This window comes from Sorex fumeus, unplaced genomic scaffold, assembly GCF_029834395.1.
Source record: "Sorex fumeus unplaced genomic scaffold, SorFum_2.1 ptg000265l, whole genome shotgun sequence".
NCBI lineage: Eukaryota > Metazoa > Chordata > Mammalia > Eulipotyphla > Soricidae > Sorex > Sorex fumeus.
This window is the reverse complement of record NW_026606322.1, coordinates 36,204,530-36,227,557: the sequence shown is the minus strand read 5'-3', so window position 1 is coordinate 36,227,557 and position 23,028 is coordinate 36,204,530.

The following is a 23,028-nucleotide window of genomic DNA, read 5'->3' as shown; positions in this document are numbered from 1 at the left end:
CTCAACATAACAAAAGAGCCAGATTGAAACAGCAGAGGGAACGCTTCCCTATTGGAAGGGGAAAACCAAACATGATTTGATTACTGCTTGTGTGCTGTTTTCTGAGTCACCCCCTTAGAATTTGCCTGTTGTTCAATATTATCACTTCTCTGTGAAAGTCGTCACCTAAACTGGAACCCGTATAGCTCGACACTAAGAATTGTATCTGATAAACTATGATAGTAATTTCTTACCCAGGTCTTTCTGCAATAGATTTCAGACACATTTCTCTGCAATGGATCCTTTAAAAGTCAACAAAAAGAAAGTTCAGATAGCTTATCATCAGATTATATGGGATATAGGATATAACACACTGGCCTTATGTAGCTAGCATAGTACAATACATTTCTAGAGAAATTTGACATCTTTAAACTTAAAAATGCACATTCAGCTACCTCACTTCTAGGTATATAATGCTTAGAAAAACTTTCAGAAGCTTCTGTTAAAAAAAACCAGTTTCACAAAGATACATCATAACTATGTGTTCAAATAATCAAAATAACAATCAATGTAGAAATAAATTAAAAACTATGAGATATATAGTATTAAAGTAACACAAACTTTGTTCAAATAATAAAAATGTCAATCAATATAGAAATAAATTAAAACTATGAGATATATGTGTTAAAGTAATACAAACTTTTAATTTATAAAAATGACTGTGTATATATTCATTTATGATGTTGTGCTTAAGTATGCTTTTGTTCTGAATGCATTTCTGAATTAAAAGAAAGCAAAGCTAGTTATAGTGTCTGGATATGTATGCATCATATACATATGTATCTTTAAATTTATTAAAATGAAAATGGCTGAATATGATGATTGGAGGTCATTTTTAGAAAAGTGTTTGCTTTTAAAAAACGAGAAGAAATATGACTTATGAGAACAAAGAAATTTAAAACAGTATAGATACTATATTACTAGTTACAGTATTATTTTAAAGAAAATGTGATCATGTTTAACATCAATGACAGTGAGCTCACAGTGAGTTTAAAACATTTCTGAGGGTTTTTTTTTAAGCAATGTGAAATCTATTGGCCTTCTTTGAGTCAGGATGGGCAACTCCCCCTCACCTCCCTATACTTTCAGACGCCTCAGCAGTCAGATCCTATTCCACTGCCCTGTTAGCTTATTCAATGGCCTTGTTCCACAGACTCATAAAAAAATCTCTAAAGATATCAACTAGCCACAAAAACTTCTCATATAGCTGATCCTACTGTGACTTCCAGAGAGATTTTGGGGGGGATTTAGTCAATTTTCCACCCTATCAAAGCCCCAGAGCTGCATTCATACCCCAACAGTCAGTCACCATGCCTCCAGCAGGATTGCCAAGTTAAATATTCTGGATTTTCTGGATCAACGTCTTCAAATTCTGCAATGCTGACATCCCAGTAGGAGCACACCAGGTTGGATGGGAATGTAATGTAGGAGCCATGTAAGGCAATGAACAAAAACATGAACACAGAAGCCTTACCTCGCAACAACAGTTTAGTAAACTCTGAGACAATAACTTAATGTCCCCATGATGAGATACAATAATTTTCATATTTTTTTACTAAGATATTTTTTGATAATTCCATTAGTGGTAGCACTGTAGCACTGTCCTCCCATTGTTCATTGATCTGCTTGAGCAGGCCCAGTAACATCTTCATTGTGAGACTTGTTGTTACTGTGTTTGGCATATTGAATGCGTCACAGGTAACTTGCCAGGCTTTGCCGTGCAGGAGAGATACTCTCGGTAGCTTGCTGGGCTCTCCCAGATGGGCAGAGGAATCAAACCTGGCTTGGCTGGGCCAGGAATATAAATTATTGTGGGCCTGATGGGGGACAAGCCTGAGGCATGGTTGGGAAAATAGAGACAATGATAGAGGGAAAATAACGGTGGGGATTTGGAATACTGAATGCCTATAACAAAAAATCATAAACAACTTAGTAAACAATGGTGTTTAAATAAAGTGGAGAAAAGAAAAAAAATTAAAGCAATGCTAGTTTTAGTATCTGGATATGTATATTTGTCATATACATATGTGTTTTTAAATTTCTTAAAATGCAAATAGGTGAAATGATGGTCAAAGTCAAGCTTAAGACAATGTTTGCTTTTGAGGAGGTAAGAGGAAAATATTACTGAAGAGAACAAAGAGAACTTAAAATAGTATTGCTTGCAGTAAAATATTATCAATGCTTATTCTAAAGAAAACATGATTATGTTTTAACATTGACTTCAGAGTTCAAGAGGGTCTGCACATAATATAAGTGTTCTTATAAAAGTGTTTTGCTTTTCATAATTATGAAATTAAGAAGTATAGCTCCGTTCAAGGATACCGTTGGAGCTCTGTAAGGGAAATCTGGTTAGTTATGATATAAACAGTCATATTTACAATTTTTTGGTTTTTAAATTCATCTTCAGTCTCCTGCACTTGTCATTAATTCTACAATGGCTTGTACAATAATTATCTTTGCTTTATTTAGATAGCACAGCGGTAGGGCGTTTGCCTTGCACGCGGCCAACATGGCCGACCCGAGTTCGATTCCTCCGCCCCTCTTGGAGAGCCCGGCAAGCTACCAAGAGTATCTCGCCCGCACGGCAGAGCCTGGCAAGCTCCCCGTGAGGTATTCGATATGCCAGACACAGTAACAACAAAGTCTCCAATGGAGACGTTACTGGGCCCACTCGAGCAAATTGATAATCAATGGGAGGGCCTTTACTTTACTTTTATTTAGATAACCTATAAATATTCTAAATAGAAATAAAGTTATAATGACCTCACCAAGAAGAAATATGGGTTGGTTTTGTTTTTTGGATTTTCTTTTTTGCTAGTTTTTAAATCCTATAAGTGTTGCCTTGAGTAATAGTGTGATCACTGAGTTTCATAAATCAATTCTTTTATTATTCTTTTAGAAGGATTGTCCATATGCCTTTTTCAGCAGATTTATCTTACTCTAAAGTTTTGGATCAATTTTGATTTTGGAACAAATCAACTAAGCCAATATAATGATGTCTGTGGATGAGTAGTCAGGTTTAAACCTTGGTGTGCAACTCTATGAAATTCAGAAATTGGGGGTTGAATTGTTTGTGATTAACATGTAAGTGGAGAAATTAATGACCAAAAGGTTTGACTGTGGGTAGGACATTTGCCTTGCATGCAGCAGACTCAAGTTCAATCCCCAACACCCTAATCATTGTCAGGAATAATTCCTGAGTGCAAAGCCATGAATAATCCCTGAGCCTTGTGGGTGTGACCTTTAAAAAAAAGCAAAACAAACAAACAAAAAGTTGAAAAAAGAAAATTCACAGTCATTTAATGACAGATTAGTTGATTTTCTTGTTGGAAGTCTAACTTTTGCCTCCAGTAGGCATTGGCTTGTTTGGTGACACTGAATCCATTCTACAGAATGAAGGTGTGGTGTGTTGACATGAAGATTAGGGAGCGAAAAGGACTTTGAATATTCCATAGATCTACTCAGCCACACACATATATTAATGCTACTTTGTAGAATAAAATATTCAATGCAATTTGTGTTTTGGAAAAATATATTTATCAACTTCAATATTTCTGTTTCTAAATCATCTCCTATGTTAGCAAATATTTACCATTTCATTTATTTTAAATAAATTTTACAAATTAAAAGAGGCAGGTATTGCTATTGATCTACTTTGTTAAGAGGAAGCCATTGCTAATAAAAATCAGGTGACTTTTTAGCAGAATTTTTATATTTAATAGGGAAACTGAAGAGCAAGCTCAAATTTGTAGAAGAAGTCACCCTGTGGTATTTCTAATACCGGTGCCATTGACAACAGTAGTGCTTTCTGTTATGCTATAGAAACCTTGTCATAAGGACATAAAAAGACAACTATAAAACATATATTACTAATTTTCTCTTTGGACAACCATCCAGCTATTTTTTCTTACAAAGATACAATGAAGTGAAAACCTAACAATCCACCATGTCTGTTTCATGAAATCTCTGCAGTGGGTACCACAAGAAAAAGTAATGTGTTTAAACTTTGGTACCAGATATGTTATTATATCACTGTCACTGTTCTCCCATTGTTCATCCATTTGCTTGAGCGGGCCCAGTAACATTGTGAGACTTGTTACTGTGTTTGGCATATCGAATATGTCACTGGTAGCTTGCCAGGTAGCTTGCCAGGCTGTGCCGTGCGGGCGAGATACTCTCAGTAGCTTGCCAGGTTCTCCAAGAGGGGCGGAGGAATCAAACTCGGGCCGGCAGTGTCAAACACATGCAAGGCAAATGCCCTACCCACTGTGCTATTGTTCGTTATTATATGAGGCTGAAAAATAGACAGCTGAAGGAGGGGAGCCGTTTCTAAATGAGAATCATGGCATTTACTAAGAGAGCAATAATCTTATAAAGAAGCCAGGTGGTGACTTTTTACTCTTTAGACAGATGGAAGACCTACAGTGAAGTTATTTTTTCTGCCCTTTTTAAGAAAATAACTGAAGTAATTGGGATCCTTTATTTCTGGCTGGTTTGTGTATCGTGTACAATTAAGTATTTAAAGACTATTTTCCTATTGGGTAAAATTCAGTACTGCATGTTGATTTCCTTTCCAAAAGTCATTGCAATTGTTTAATCCATTTTAAGTTTTTATAGCACCATATTTTCCACTTAAAATGACCAAGAGAGTAAGGATACTAGACAAATAGAATTACAAAGGTTGACCCCAGTAGTATAGTAAAATTTTACTTTAGCAGAATTCTCCAAAAACATCTTTATTTATACACTACATGCAACATCAATACTATTACAATAATATTAATTTCCCTAGGACTTTCAGCTTATTTGCCTAGAATTTTATTGTTGGTCATGTTGCTAACTATTGAGTTTTAGGAGTATTTGCATAGTATCTCCCAGATTTGCAATTTTAAGTGGCTCATTACCACCTATTTTGTTAGCTTTAGCCCATGTACCCTGCAGTTATGGTCTGAGGAAAGCTAGATAAACAAAAGCAATAGAGATTCATGGCTCACATATTTTCATTATTTGAACTGAAAGTTTCAGCTGCTCATACAATTAATAGAAACAGACTATTCTAGCACTGTAAAGAAACCTCTAACATATCCATTGGGAATAAAAGGTTGTACTTTTACTAATCTTACAATGGAAGGGTTGCTTTTGCCTTCTTGTCTCCTAAAACTAAGTAACTGAAGTATATTCCTCCTTAGACTTTGGGGAAGGTGATGCAGATAAAGGTCCTGGCAAGAGGCTGGCATGTAGTCATAAACAGTCTGCCCGGGCCATGTGGGCTGAGATCGTCCCAGCTCATCTGGCAGAAGAGAATGTGTATGAAACTATGGCCAAATGTTCTTTCAAGGGTTGATACACATCTTTGAGTGCATTGAACTTTTTTTTTGAGAACAACCAAGTTTCTAGAATTATTTAGACTATCACCAACACACACACACACACACACACACACACACACACACACACACACATACTCCTTGCCCTTCCATCTGCGTATGCTGTTCTGACTGTGATCACACACAATTAGTTGTAGAAATTGTACTTTCCAATTGTACAATTGTACTTTTCAATTTGTACAATTGTACAATTTTTTCAATTGTACTTTTCTGTGATGCTCACCAGAGGTGTCACTACTTCTGTTGTGGTGCTTACAAACACCGGGTTGTGTTGCAGCCAGAAATCACTTATGCCTCTGGAGATAACAGACCAAGCATAAACAAAGGAGTTGCTTCCAGATCTTCCTCTATGTAAGTAATATGAGGGATTATACTCACAGACAGCCATATGTTTGCATCAGCACTTTGAACAGTCAAGCCATCTTGGGATCCTTAGAAAATATTTATATATATAATTCCTAACATTGATCTCTCTTTCTATCCTCTGAAATCCTAATGTTTGATTATGGGAGTTTAAGATACATGAGCTCCCTCTTCCCCCCAAACAATACCTGTTCTTCTCAATGCCATGAGGAAGTACCAAACCATCATCTGTACCTCTGGTCTCCAAGCGAGACTGGGAGTGGTCCCTATAATAGAAAAGATACTCAATCACTTCTATCTCTTGCATCCCTTTGGGGAAAAAGAAAAGAGCAATTTTCTACCTACTGGGGAAAGGATTAATCTAGACACACTTTGAAGGATTGATCCTTATTATACTCTAAACTCAGTTCATTTAAATTCTTGATTACTGACTCTTCAGTTAAGATTGCCAGTTCTATGGCCCACATTCAAAAGAACAAAAGCAACCTATGCTGGCGTGGATGTGGCGAGAAAGGGACACTCCTTCACTGTTGGTGGGAATGTCGACTGGTTCAGCCCTTCTGGAAAACAGTATGGACGATTCTCAAAAAATTAGAAATTGAGCTCCCATTTGACCCAGCAATACCACTCCTGGGAATATATCCCAGAGAGGCAAAAATGTATAGTCAAAGTGACATCTGCACTTGTTTGTTCATTGCAGCACTCTTTACAATAGCCAGAAACTGGAAGAAACCTGAATGCCCACGAACAGATGACTGGTTAAAGAAACTTTGGTACATCTACACAATGGAGTACTATGTAGCTCTTAGAAAAGATGAAGTCATGAAATTTACATACAAGTGGTACAATATGGAAAGTATCATGCTAAGCGAAATGAGTCAGAAAGAGAGGGATAGACATAGAAAGATTGCATTCATCTGGGGGATATAAAGTAACAAAGTATGAGATTAATACCCAAGAATAGCTGAGATCAGCACCAGGAGGATTACTCCATAACTTAGAGGCCAGCCGGGTATCCTAGAGGAAAAGGCAGTTCAGATAGAGAAGAGAGCACCAAATAAAGGATGTTTGGAGGATCCGCCCAGGAGGGGAGATGCATGTCGAAAGTAGACTATGGACTGAACATGTTTGCCACTCAATGCCTCTTTTGCAGACCACAACACCCAAAAGGAGAGAGAGAACACAGGGGATTGCCCTGCCACAGAGACAGGGGGGATGGGGGGATGGGTGTGGGAGGGATATTATCCATGGTGGTGGAAAATGGGCACTGGTGGAGGGATGGGTATCTGATCATTGTATAATTGAAACCAAAGCACAAAAAATTGTAAATTTACAACTGTAAAAAAAAATAAAATAAAATAAAGGGAAAAAATAATAATTAAAAAAAAGATTGCCAGTTCTATACTGCCACACATTAAAGATTCATAACATATTTTATAATTTTAATAAACATAGAACTCCCACATTTATGCTTATTCTTATACCCTTATTTTTCAGATAAAGGAAAGCAGTGTGGACTTTACATTGTTTCTTTTTAAATTTTTTTCTGGGTTGTTTTTTGGTTCCATTTTTTGTTTTTATACTACTAAATTTACCTAGTCATAAACTGACATAGCTCTCCTTCAAGCAGATTTATAATAAAATTCTAGAGCATCCTGATTGGTAGCTAGATTGTGATTAAGAGTCAGAAACAATATATGCCATAGGGGAAATGCCTGTCATTCTCTCTAAAATGGAACATTAGCAGACAAGATAAAAGTGTTCTGTGAAAAATACCCATCAAAGCTTTTCTGGCAAAATCTTTTCCCCTGCAATGTCCTTTATTGATCCTTTTAAGCTTCACATTCATGTCAGATGTATTTGTAGGTATTAATGAGAGAGAACATGCAGTTCAAAAGAGCTACGTGTTTTTAAAATGCACTGATCTTATCAATTCAACAAATATAGAAATGTTAAGTATCCAAAATGGCTTTATATAAAACAAGACACTTTAGAAGTAATGTAAAATAGTCCTTCTCTCTCTCTCAGTCTCACTGTCTTGCTCACTCGCTTGCTCTCTCTCTCACACACACACAAACTGAATACATAATTTAAAAGATGCTGAATGAATAAAATAGTTATTTGCTGATGATAAAATTGAAGGCTCTTAAGGTCCTTAAGCGTCACCCAGAGTGCCCTTGTGCCCCCAAGGAACATATTCATGGACTCGAACCCTGAACTATTGGCCAATCACCAAAAATCACAGGAAGGGCTGAGAGTCCCCCTCACAAAAAAAGGGAAAATCAATAGAAGTAAATGTGTCTTTAATAGGAGAAATATGTGATATGAATTATAAATGAATTACTAGAAAGAACACAAATTCTTAGTAAAACAGAATATATATCATTTAAAAAATATATAGTGACTATCACCAATAGGGAAATATGTTATCTAACAATCATCCCAGAATTTCAGGTTTGAAAAATAAGTAAACCAACGCAGTGTGTTTCTTCATTCTCGGCCTTTTATTTATAGATTTCATTGGAAATGAGTTGTTCCCTAATAAAGACTATGGCATATCCATATGTAACATATCCATAAAGATATGTGGCAGATCCATAAAGAATATTTTGAAGGAAAGTTATATTATCTTAGTAAAATTACCCACAAGAATTTTCAAACTGAAAAATTGTAACAGACAAGACATATGAGTGATTCAAGTGCTCAGTGACAGATGAGCTGATATAGTAAATCCTAGTCTTCTATAAAGAAAAGATGACAGTTTTGCCTCCTTCCTCTTTAACGTGGATGAAACTGGAGGTGTTGTGGTGTTATGATGGGGGTATGGAGAAAAGAGGCACCTGTAGCCTAATGAAGGCAATTATAATGAATGATAGGTAGATAATGGGAAGAACTAGGAGATGGAGTTAACAAACCTGACGTTTGCCTTGCACGCGGCCAGCCGGGTTCAATTCCCAGCATCCCATATGGTCCCCTGAGCACCACCAGGAGTAATTTCTGAGTGTATGAACCAGGAGTAAGCCCTGTGCATCACCGGGTGTGACCCTAAAAGAAAAAAAAAAGAAAACACAGGTCAGACATCTTCCTCTTTGCCCCATCACTTGTGCCTGGCAGATGGCCAGAAAGAAGTTCTCTTCCACATGACCTGAGAATTGAGAAAAGACAACAGGAGCTGCAGAACTGGCCATAGGAGACCAAACTCAAACATCAGTGACAGACCAGAAGAAAGCATCAATGAGAAACTAACGTGGACTTTGAAGGGTAGAACTGTAATTCTTAGCATCAGGGCAACCATCCTGTTCTCAGATCTCTATTGTACTTTTTCATTTTTTTTTTCCTTAGAACAGACTCCAGAAATAACTGCTTACAGACACATCCTGTGATTGTCACCACTGACTGACACTTTCCAAAAACTGTAATTAAAACTATAACACATAAATAAACTCTAAATCCAGTGTTGGAGATTTCCTGAGACAAAGGACTGCAGAAATAATCACCTATTGATTAAGAGCAAAGGCAGAAATTTCTAAATTGTTGACTGCAGAAAATAACCCCATCCAAATTGTGAGCAATTGTGATCAAACTGTAATGTTGACCTAATCACTATCTGCTTCTGTACATCTGCTACCCGATTATCTGACACGTGACAGATGAATGTGCAAAATCCTTTAAAAGACTGGGAAAAACTGATATGGAGGCTGCATGATTTGGGTCTGAGATTCCATGCAGTTGCTGGGTAATACACTTCTCAAAATTTCTCTGGTTTTCCGATTCTCTGATTCACACTCCAAAACAGAACCAGCAAGATTAGAATGGTCAAAGGACTTCGGAATTGGGATCCAGTAAGGAACCAGAGAAAGGCTTGTCCTAGAACTTCAGGGGGATCCAAAGCAATCTTATTAAAGCTTTTAAATCACTTTGTTATCTTAAGCATTTTGAGCTTTGCATCACAAATCACAAATCACAAATCATCCTGTTATTCGTCGATTGCCTCAAGCAGGCCCCAGTAACGTCTCCTTCATCCTAGCCCTGAGATTATATTCAAGGCTCTTTAGGAGAATGAGACCCATCATTGTTACTGGTATTTGGCATATTGGGTACACCACGGGGAGTTTGCCAGACTCTGCCATGTGGGCAGGCTACATTCGGTAGCCTGCCAGTTTGTCCAAAGTAGGAATAAGATAATGAGATGTCATAATAATACGTCGCATGGCAGCAAATGCGGCCGTGCGGTTCAAGGAGCTGGTTTTTATAGTCTCTGAGTCTTGGCCACTGATGGGATTACACGGCGCCAGGGGGCCAGTTGGTGGGTGTGACCCCCGCCTACTGGAATTTGGAGGATCTGGGTGGAGGATGCTCAGCCCCGATCCGAGTAGGCTTGGAGATCTAGGCTCCTGTTCAGGACGGCCCAGGAGCAGAAGAGCTTTGCATAATAATAAAAATTTTATATGCATGACAAAATATTATTTAGATACAAGAATGAAAAAAAATCCTGCTATTTGTAATACCATAGATAGACCCTGAGTGCTATAGTGAGATATAATACAGGGAAAGACAAACACCTTATTACTTATAAGTAGATTTTATAATGTAAGACCCATTAAAAAAAACAAAACAGAAGAAATAATGGTTTCTCAGGTTTAGTGGGTGCTATGATGAGGAGGTTCTAAGGTTACAACCCTGAAATAAATAAGCAAATTCTAGAGGTATAATAAACATCATGAATATAGTCAAATACCTTTTTATAAAATTCAACCTTAGCAAGGGTTGCAATTGTTCTCACTACCATTAAAATATTATGTGACTCAATATAGACATTCGCTTCTTACTATAGTTGCAATTATATTATGTAATTAATTCAAATCAACACACAGGGCTTGGAGGATGGCTCAAATGGATGACAGGCAAGCTTTGTGTGTACCTTTAGTTCTTCCATTTAAGAAAGAGAAGCCAAATTTAAGAACGTAAACAGGGGGTGCAGTGGGGGAATGGCAGGAGGGATACTGTGGACATTGGTGGTAGAAAATGTACACTGGTAGAGGGATGGGTGTCCGATCATTTTATTTTTTTTAATTTTTTTAATTTTTTTTATAAAGCTTACAGCCACTTTAAGTTTTTTTTTCTTTTTGGGTCACACCCGGTGATGCTCAGGGGTTACTCCTGGCGATGCTCGAGGGACCATATGGGTTGCTGGAAATCGAACCAGGTTCGGCCATGTTGGCTGTGTGCAAGGCAAACGCCCTACCCGCTGTACTATCACTCCAGCCCCCTGTCCGATCATTTTATGACTGAAAATCATGAAAGCTTTGTAACCATCTCACAGTGATTCAATAAACAAATAAATAAGAAAGAGAAAACATATGTGCTGAGAATTTAAGATTTTCTTCATATTAAAAGATAACCTCTGAACCTGAATTAAACTACTAATCTTCAAAATAAATGTTTCCTTATACATCTGTAGAACTGTCCTATAGCACTGTCCTCCCATTGTTCACCAATTTGCTCGAGCGGGCACCAGTAATGTCTCCATTGTGAGACTTGTTGTTACTGTTTTTGGCATATTGAATATGCCACAGGGAGCTTTCCACGCTCTGCTGTGTGGAAGATATACTCTTGATAGCTTGCCGGGCTCTCTGAGAAAGATGGAGAAATCGAAGCCAAGTAGGACATGTGCAAGGCAAAAGTTCTAACCTCTAAGCTATTGCTCCAGCCCCTTATACATCTAAGCTCTAAACTATGTAAATTATTTACTTCACTGACTAAAACAAGTTCTCTAGTAGAGAACTTTCATTGTCTTTTTTATAGATCTGTCCATTTCACAGATAGATGCAGTGGCAATGTTCACATTTGTGTTCTTCCACATATTGCCTGTAAGATGCCTTTGTAGCTCCTCAGTACTATGGGGATGTTTTAACATTGCAAAGTGCTTCAAAACATTGCTGTTTTCTGTCTACTTTTAAGCAGCAGTCAGTCTTCTTGTAGCCTTCACTGAATTTTATTTTATAGTATTTTATATTATTCACAGAAAATTGCTACAGATTAAAACTAGATATTTTACTCTCTTCATTGCAATGAAATATTTCCCTTGGCACCAATGCTCAGACTATAATAGCAAGATAACTTTATAAGATAATTTCACTACAATTCTACACTTGGGCCTGGAAATCCCATGTGTTATGTTTTAGCTGTAATTTTAATGGACTTTTTCAATGAGACCACCTGAATCATTCAAAAATATGAGAAGAATTGAATTATGCCAAAAGTTAAGAAGTTTAAACAACATTTTATATAGATGCATTGTCATGAAAATACATCCTTTAATATTTTTGCTTCATCACAGAAATTATATAATCCCTACCAAGCTTAGCTGACAGTAGCATAAAAAATTTGAAAAATTTGAGATGGCAACTTAAAAATTTAAGAAATGAATCATAAAAGGCCCACCAGAAGTTTAAACTATTATGAATAATCCATCAATAATTAGTGGTCTCATGAATATGTACAATTTCCATCACTTTGATTTAAAATTTATTTTTGAGCAAAGTTTGATTAAATTTGAGGGGAAAATATTAATTCATATATGTTACAATGATATAGTAAAACAAAAATCATACTAGGCACAAGTTCTCAATTTTAAATTATATAAATTATTTTGTAATTACAATTTGAGGATTTCTACATTATAGAGCTTAAAAGTAAAAATTTTGGCTAATCCAATGAAGCAAAACTTTATTTACTATTTGAAAAATTGTGTTTAGAGAACATAAAATATACATGTTGGCAACTATGAAGTTTTTAAGTCATATATAATTTTAATGTGAGGTTATCATACATCACTAAACATAAAAATCATATTCTATAAAATATAAAATATATATCACTGCTCTAAATTAACCAGAAATATCAGTAGATTAAGGTGGCACATTTTTTAAATAGGTAGTGTTTTCCATTCAATTTTTTACCACTTTTTAAATAGTAATTAAAAATTTAAAAAATGGGGCTTAAATAGTAGTAGAAAAATTAAAGATCTCCCAAAGTTATTAGAAATAGAAAGAAACTGAATAGCAACAAAATTGCATTAGATGAAGGGTCTTGAGCAGTTAATTGGTGGTGAATTGTGAAAACTGTACATAAAAGCCATAAATATTAATAGCATTATAAGCATGCTACCTAAACTATAATAATAAAAATAAAAGGGCAAACATGAACAAAGCTTTTAGGAATTCTAAAGTCAGATCAAAAAAAGAAAATCTTTTGTGTATGAATCCAAAATAATTCTCCTAGAGCTTAATCTTTTACTTATACTTTAAAAATTTCAAGTCCACAAGGAGCAAATCAATTTTCTCTTGCACATGAAATTCTTAGTTTATTTTAAAGGAACCTTGAAATTCTACTATACATGTTTCCATGAATTGAGCATTACGGTTCCTTTCAGAAAACTTCTAATATCAAGCTTTCAATTCCCTTTATAATTCTAGTCCCCTTAGTTTTCATACCATCCAGTTTATCAATATTGACCTTAAAGTCTGATTCTCAAGTAAAACAAAACATACCAGTTGAGATGCAAGCAAAAAAGCAAAACTTATCTCCTTCCTTATATTTATTATTAGAGCCATTTTTAGGCTGACTGTCTTAAAGGTGTGAATTGCTATGATTTATAACAATGACAAGACTTATTAAATGCACGTAAAATTTTCTCCTATAAAGCTTTGTAAAAAATAAACTTAAAAGGGCACTACATAATGTCCCTTCTATTTCAAAACCAAATGCTTGACTGCCATCTGGATAGGACGAAATTTTCCAGAAGAAATCTGCACATCTTTAAAATGTTCCTTCGTCTGCTCTCACTGATGAAACCACCTTATTTCAATGCAAAAAGGGAAAGAGCAACTTTAAAGCTTACCAAATGCACGGTACAGGCACCTGTTTCAAAGTAGGAGCTTGGCACTAAAATTTTCCGGAGTGGTGCACACCAGCTCCCATTTCTTTGCAGTCTCCTTAATAGGTCCACTGCATTTGGTTTGAGCATCTTCAAAGGTGACACATCCCAGACATAAAAGTGTTTTTCTATAAGCTGTCCAAGTTCAATTTTATGAGCCAGATATTCATGGAAAATAGCATTTGTTTAGCAATTCTGGCACATTTTCCTTAAGTCTTTTGAAAGCTTGTTGGGGAGAGAGGGAGATCATCAATCAGACTCAAAAAGAGCAGTAAAGAATTTTCTTTACTGTAAGAATTAACTTTACTAAAAATAAAGAATTATCTTTACTTTGCACTGAATTTCATTATCATAGTCAGTGTAGGTACATGAGGAGATTTCCAGAAATAAGTCAAACTGTTAATGCTATTATCTTTTTACCAATTATTTGTGTGTCTGTTTGCTTGTGTGTGTAAAAACAAAAGTATCAGAAATTATGTGATATTTTTTATTCTAATAGAGGTCTCACAATAATAGTATTCAGAAGGAATCTCTTATTGTGTCTATCTTATTAAGGCCTTCAACCCCAAATTATGAGACCTGACTACTAATCATGCAAATGATTCTCTATTTATATCTTAATATCATTTAATAATGAATATGTCCACTGCTTGACTGAAGATGCTCTGAGCAAATAGTTTAGGGTAGACTACAAATTTCGTTTCATATTCAAAATATTCTCAATATTTCTTCAAGAGTCCAAACTAGAGATGCTTTAGTATTCAAACTTGCTTCATTGCAAATGCTTGGAACTTAGTAATGCTTTAAATGCATCAGTAATGCTTTAAATGCACATATCACATTTCTGTAATGCTATTATTAGTTAGGCAAACTTAGAGAACTGTCTCCGATAGACAATATTTTTCTTCATCAAGATCAAACTTTTTTTGATACCTATTGCTGTGCTTTAGATCAGAGATTCCTACACTTACTTGACCTACCTCCCCTTTTCAGAAAAAAAATATTCAATGTGGACCCAGAAGTATGCCTTCTTTATGAAAACAGTAAGTACCCCTTAGTTGTACTAAAATTTACTACCATTCCCCTGGATTGTTTCAGAACCCCCTTTCTCAACAGTGGCAGTGTTCACTTTGGACAATACTACTTTGGACAATACCACTTTGAACAATATCACTCTGGCTAAAGTTATAACCTCATTTATACTTTTGTAAAGGTATGTATAAAGTTTGTGCAATTTTAGCTGATTGGAACTATTTTTAACCCATGAAACTTTAAGCCAGTTACCAAATAAAGGTGTCAGGGACTTTAATTATAAAGCTATGCAAAAGTTCATCTAATCTAAAAATTATTTAGATAGGAAATCAAAGAGTTTGGTCAGAAAGCCAAGTAGCTCCAGACTACACATCCCAGGCTTTTTTGCATCCTACTCCCTTTCCTTATGGCATTCAATTGCCATCTCTAGATAGTACAAAAGGTTCAATTATGTATGGTTCTTTAAGTAATTTGATATTAAAGAGAAAATGTTTTCTAAACATTGGAATTTTTTATTTCAATGTGCCTGATTTCTACTGTTAACCCCTGTAGCATATGTTCTACTGTTCTTTTTTTCCTAAATGATTCTGACCTTATTTTTCAAGAATTCAATTTAAAGATCATTTTCTCAAAAAGACTTTAGTCATTTTCATATGAAGATAAATTTACTCAATCATTTCCTCATAGAAATAACCTCACTACAGCTGTGCTTGTGTAATTAGCAATTGACAACCTTATTATATCCAATATTTGATAAGTAAAGGACAACATCTCTGAATTTGTCAAGTTTAAGCACCAATGCTTATACTAGTATTCCAGCACCCTGAAGATATTAAGTATTTTAGTTTAGCTTATTTTATGAGTCAGATTCTCTACTTGACTTACATCATTGGACTGAAAAAAATCACTATAAATCACTAAAAATCACTTAAAAATACCAACTGAATCTGAGTCTTAACAACTTTCAGTGGATTAAATCAGACCTACCTAAATTATCTAGAATAGCTTCCTCTACTCATTTATATCAGTGGTTATGAATGTTAATCACATCTAAAAATATCTTCCAGGCCACATCTAGATTTACATTTGAATGAATAACTGAGTATATATACTAAGAGGATACATTAAAAAATTGATCATCATAACAGGCTGTTATCAATCATCATGATAATAAAGCCTAAAAACACTAGAGAGCAATAAAAATAAACATTTATTTTTACTAACACTTCTACAGATTGGCTGGGCTATGTTATTAATATTGATTAGGCTCATTTAATATTAACTGTCCTTGCTGAGATAAATGCAGGTTGTTTGGAGCAAACTGATCTATGTTAACCATGGGGGAGAATAACTCAGTTCTGAAAAGTAGTTTTTCATTATGGTGTTGACCAGCTATGAGCTTGTTTCCATGGTGGCAGCAGAGGATATATATCACTGAGAGTTAGACATATAACTGGCTTCTCTAACTTTTGACATATGCCAATGATAAAAACAAATCACTAGGATACTAAGGATCAAGAGACAAGAAACTATCTTCCAATGAAAGAACCTAAAGCACATGCATATAAGAGTATAAGAGACCTTTTAAAAAAATTAGGTTCTTTTCTTTGGTATGATCATAAAGCATTGAAAACACTAGATAACAATGACAGATAAAAATAAAATGTTTAGGATCTTTTTTGCAATAAAAATACCATATGCAGTCCATTAAGAATTTCTAAATTTTCTGATTCATTTAGTCTGTTTTTCTAAAGCTTTAGTATTTAGTTGATATAGAAAATAAGAAGTCTTTATTTTATGTTAATATAAAATGTTGTTCAATGATTGTCAAGAATGCATTCACATCAGCGTGATATGCAGTGCTATGCAGTCAATTACTTTATCTAGTGTTATTTACATGGGAGATACAAAAGTCAAGAAGGCAAATGGGGAAAAAAATTTATTAATTTCATCCCAGACTTTGGATAATGAAAAGTTCAATTATGAAATAATATGAACAATTATGTTAATTAAAAATTGTTGAAATAGGGGATGGAGTGATAGCACAATGGGTAGGGTGTTTGCCTTGCATGCAGCTGACCCGGGTTCTATTCCCAACATCCCATATGGTCCCCTGAGCACCGCCAGGAGTGATTCCTGAATGCAGAGCTAGGAGTAATCCCTGTGCATCACCAGGTGTGACCCAAAAAGAAAAAAAATTGTTGAAATAGTAGACCTAAAGAGAAGCTGACAGATGTTAATGAAATGAAATGTGCCAGCAACTAGAGATTAGAGTTTGTTGAAAAATATGCAAGACCCTTATTTTATAAATAAAGTTAGAAAATGGTTTTGGTTTCTGTTTGTTTGGGTTTGGGGGGGTGTTTGTTTTGTTTATGTTTTTCGGTTTTCTTTTTTTTTGTTTGTTTGGATTTGGGTTTGGGGTTTGGTTTTTGGTTTGGGGGCCACTCCCAGCTGTGCTCAGTGGTTACTTCTGACTTGGTATTCAGGAATTACTCCTAGTGGTACTCAGGGGACTTTGTGGAATTGGAGGGATCAAGCCTGGATCAGCCATGTGCTGCGCAAGTGCTCTACCCACTGTACTATATTGCTCCAGCCCCAAACTAGAAAATTGTTAAGATATATATGTGTGTGTGTATGTATGTATGTATGTATATATATGTATATATAAACTTTTCACCTTTATCACCTCCTTGAAGGGTCAAAAAACTCCACGTGAAAGTTTACACTTAAAAAGTTCATTCACAGTTCATGATCTGTTGTCTTTTCTCTTAGCAAAGCTGTATTCCAGACCTAGAATCTCACAGATCTAAGCACTATCTCACACAACTTCCCTTTGACCAGTCTGTGACCTCTTCAACGGAGCTTCTCGGTAAAAGGCAACCTCAAAAAGACTAGTCTGGAGCTCAAAGCAAGGTTGGGGCCAATGTGATAGAGATTTAGGATAAGGGGCCAATGTGATAGAGATTTAGGATAAGGGATGCTCTTTTTTGAGGTGAGAGTAGCACACCCGGTAGTGTTCGGGCTTACTGCTGGCTCTGCTCTGAAGGATCACTCCTAGTGGGGCATGAGAGATCACATGGGGTGCCTAGGATCAAACCCAGGTTGACTGTACCCAAAGAAAATTCCTTGCCTGTTGTACTGACACTTCAGCCACAACGTTTGTTGTTTTTCTAACCTTATCCCTTCACTTCTCTCTGTTGACACAATTACAATGACTGGCTGTACACATACTTGGTTGTATAGCTCACAGATTTTAGTTTTGGTGCTCAGCAAGAATTGCACACCAGAAATCAGTGTTCTTACAATCAGCAGTGATTCTCTCCGTGGGTCACAGTCCTTTAGCTGCAGTGCTGGCTCAGTTGCTGACCAGGGCTCACGCTCATTTAGTGGTGGTACTTATGCATATTCTGGGTGCAGAGTTCAGTTCGTTAGGGATCACTGCCCTGATTACACATTTTTTTTCTTTTTTGGCCTCAGTGCTCACTACCAGAAGTCTAACCCAAGTCAAGGGAGAGGAGGGGAGGGAAGGGGGGGAGGAGGAGAGATTAAGGGAGGGAAGGTGAGGGGGAGGAAGGGAGGGAAATAAGGGAAGGGAGGGAAAAGAAGGGAAAGGAAGGGAAGAACTGGGAAGAGCAGGGAAGGGGAGGGGAGGGGAAGTGGGAAGGGAAAGAAGAGAAGAGAAGGGAAGGGAAGAGGAAAGGACAGAGGAAGTAAGAAGGGAAGGGGATTGGAAAGGGAGAGGAAGAGAATGGAAGGAGCAGGGAAAGAGAAAAGGGAAGTGGAGAGCAGAGAAGGGAGGGAAGGGGAGGAAGGAGAGGAATAGGAGGGGCTAAAAAGAAGAGGGGAAGGAAAATGAAACAGATTTTGCACATAAAATATTCATTGAACAAGGGCTGGGGCAATAGTATAGCGGACATTTGCCTTGCACACAGCCAACCCCAGGTTCGATCCCCGGCATCCTATATGGTCCCCCAAGTACGACCAGGAATCACTCCTGAATGCAGAGCCAGGAGTAACCCCTGAATGTCGCTGGGTGTGACCCAAAAAGACAAAAAGATATATATTCAATGAACACTTTGAAAGAGAAAGTTGAGGAAGCAGAGGATGGAGCCACAGGACAAAGAAACAGCATTTGAATTTCTGGGCGTGGAACCATGACTACGTTGCTCACAGTTAAATTCCCAGGACCTTATACCGACCAGCAAACTTAAGTGACATGGCTGAACCTAAAGATTGTCCTTGAGGAATGAAATGCTATCTCATGGAGATTGTTTCGAATTATTGATCCAAATATGGGCAAATTATATGGCCCATTAGAGAGAGAGAGGGTGAAAGAAAGCACTAGATGGACTTTCAGTTCTGTTCCAAAATTACACATCTACCATGATGAATAGAATAACTGAATGGAAATGCTCTGATCATTATCATATAATATGATATGGAACATATATCAGCACATACTTTAAATTATTCTTGTTATATGCATGTTGCAAAGCTAAAATCCCAATTCTCTTTAGAACACAAAATATCATAGAGTTCTACTATGATTTTCACATGAGGAAAAAGTCAAATGCATGTGACCATGTCCTAATTAATGCAATTGCTAAAAATATTACTAATTAGAAACAATTTTCACATCAGAGAACAGTCATAACAGAGCTTTTGAAACTGCAGGTTGCTAACCATTATTTGGCCATGACTAGAATGTTTTAATAAAATAGAAAATAAAACATCTTATGTACAAAACTATTGTTAAATTAAACTCTTGTTTTGCTTGCATCGTCAAGGTTAAATACTTTAAGCATTGTATCATTTGTTGTTTATTTATTATTAAGCTATTGAGTGCCTATTGGACTAATATTAAGAGGAAAACTGATTAAAATACACAAGAGCTTTTTTTAACAAAGATTATAGTACGTTGTATCATATCATGGAAAATAATTATGGAAATATTTATACCTTCACATATAAAATTATGTTTCTAAGGGATTTTATAAGTAATTTTAACGTGTGAAAGTATAGAAAAGGTATGGACTATGTCAGTACCTATAGGAACATGTTAGACTAGCATGGCCCATGCAGAACTATACCAAATAGAAAGAAATAAGAATAAAAATATTATATGAAGAATTCAAGGAATCAAACCCAGTTGAAGCACAAACTGTAGAGACTGGAGATCAGAGAGAAATCACGTTCTACCTGGCCTTATGAACCATCTACCGTAAATGAGACCTTAAATCAGGACCTTTGGAAGACTTTGGAAGACCTTTGGAAGAATTATGAATATCACAGGTTATGTTTTCATCCTAGTGAAAAAGGAAATGAGATTACATTTTTAAAATTTTTCTTTGTTTACATATGTATCTCCAATTGTGTTTACAATAGAGCTGACATTTATGGTCTTGATGTGCAGTTCCCTCACCTCACCACCACCAAAGTGTCCATGACCCCACTATGCCCCTGACTCACTTCCTTGGCACTGCTTCCTTCTAATCAGATAAAACAGTTTAGACTAGGACCCAGGGTTTGTTATCAATAGAGATGTCTGTAACAGACATTTTGTTTCCCAGAACAAAAGATGAGTGAGATCTTGCAGAACTTGTCCTAGAAAGGTAATTTCAAATGACAAAATAAATGCAATCAAGCAAAAAAGAAGTGGTGCTGGTCTGGTCAAGACTGGAAAGAGTGAAGAGGAAGAAAAGGATCAATGAAATGGAAATTAGCATGAGCATCTATGACTCTTTTCCACTGATATTGGAAACAGTAGTGGGAGTTCATTTGTGACAAACGAATGTATTCAGCACAGATATTAAATTCACATATAAAGTCTTGCAATATAGACGAATCTATATTCATTAGGCAGGTGAGTAAAAGGTCCATGTCCCAGCAAAGAGGTATAAGTTGGAATTAAAGAAATGCACAAGTGTTTTATGAAAAAATGGTAACCACAAAGAGAACTGATAGCCATGGAAAAAAGAATTGTCCCTAATAAGAGCCTAAATATCATAAAACTTTGAAACGAGTAGTGTTTGACACTAGACTGCTCAATGAAAACATTTTAAACCATTGTTTTAGCTCACTATCTACAAATGATCACATATAGTAAAATATGCCTCTTAGTACAATTTTTTAAAAACACACATGTCATAAAAGAGAAATAATGCAGAGGTGCTTTATAGCATGATGCAGTAATAAAGGGTCATAGGCTTGCCTTTTGCAGAGAGATAAAAATTAACACAGCAAGTTTTTAATGAAGATTTTATGAGTCAAAGGTACAATTCTAATTCCATATATAAGGTTACCATAGGGAAGTTTTTTTTTTTCTAAAATGGTAAGCAACTTTAGAGTAAAGATCTAAATTTTATAAGGACTCTGAAATCCATAGTAAATAATCCTTGAAATATTAGGGTATAAGAAAACTATTTCCCAACCAATAATAGTACTTAGTACTTTATTTTAACTTAAACTTAGGAGGCCAGAGCAATAGTACAGCAAGCAGGGGATTTTCCTTGCACACGGCCCACCCAAGTTCAGTCCCTGGCATCCAATATGGTCCTCTGAGCACCGCCAGGTTTCTTCAGCTTCCCAGTTACATGTGTAATCACTTAATCACTTAATCACTTAACTTGCCGTTAGTCGTCGATTTGCTCGAGCGGGCGCCAGTAACGTCTCCATTTGTCCCTGTCGCGTGCTAGTGTAGCCCAATGGCATCTCTTCGCTCCGGGAACATGGATGGCCTCAAACCGATCGTTCATGATCTTGACAAAGAAGTCTGACCATCTGGTAGGTGGGCGGCCACGCGGTCTCTTGACATCCCATGGAATCCAATCAGTAACAGCTCTAGTCCAACGGTCGTCTTTAAATCTCATTACGTGACCAGCCCATCTGATTTTCGACACCTTGGCATATGAGACAGCGTCCCTGATCCTTGATCGTCGACGGATGTCAGAACTCCGGATTCGTTCTCTCATTTGAGTGAAACGTGATATTCCAAGCATAGCTCTTTCTATTCTTCTTTGGGAGACCTGAATGGCGTTCTCATCTTGTTTGCGTAGGGCCCAGGTCTCTGAGGCATATGTTAATGCAGGAAGAACAGTGGAATCAAAGAGAAGTGCCCGGAGCCGGAGGTTCTTCGTCCTCTTAGCTATTTCTTCGACGTTCTTGAAGGCGTTCCAAGCCACTCTCTTCCTCCTGCGCAGCTCGGGTGCCAGGTCATTTGTCATGTTGACCTCTCGACCTAGGTACACATAGCTGTTGCATTCGGAGATGGTCGTTCCATTGAGAGCGAATGGGGCGTCAGGAACAAGGCTGTTTCTCATAAACATTGTCTTCGTAAGATTCAGCTGTAGTCCTACCTTTCCACACTCACGGTCAAAGTCGGCCAGCATTTGTGCCGCTTGGCTGATGTTTGTTGTTATTAAAACAATGTCATCAGCAAAGCGGAGGTGGTGTAGTTGCCGACCATCTATCTTCACTCCCATTCCTTCCCATTCCAGTCGTCGCATGATGTTCTCGAGGGTGGCACTGAAGAGTTTCGGTGAAATGGTATCACCCTGCCGCACCCCTCTCTTGACATCAACGATCACTTCTTTGTAGAATGGTGAGATCCTGGTAGTGAATCCGCAATACAGCTCACGGAGGATCCTGATGTATTGGGCTTGAATGCCCTGATTGGCTAGGGCTTCAATGACCGCTTCCGTCTCAACAGAGTCAAAGGCCTTCTTTAAATCAATGAACGTTAAGCAGAGCGGCATCTTGAACTCCCGAGAAACCTCAATGAGCTTGGTTACCGTGTGGATATGGTCGATGGTGCTGAATCCTTTGCGGAACCCTGCTTGCTCGCATGGTTGTCCTTCATCTAGTGTTCTGCCAATCCTATTCAGGATGACTCGAGTGAACAGCTTGTAGATGACAGACAATAGGCAGATCGGTCAATAGTTGCCAATGTCATGGATGTCTCCCTTCTTGAACAGTAGTACGGTCCTGCTGGTTTTCCATTGGGACGGAACCTTGCATTCAGACAGGTAGCGAGTGAAGAGCCGAGCCAGTGTATTGATGAGTACTGACGGCAGGTTCTTCAGGTGTTCAGGTCTGACCTTGTCTGGGCCGGGTGCTGTTTGCTTCTTTATCAACGAAATGGCGTGTCGGATTTCGGAAGGGAGAACGTTAGGAACGACATACCCATCCTGTGGAATTTGGTATGTCGGCAAGTGGACATGGCTATCGAAGAGATTTGAGTAGAAGTCATGGATAATCTTCTCCATTGCC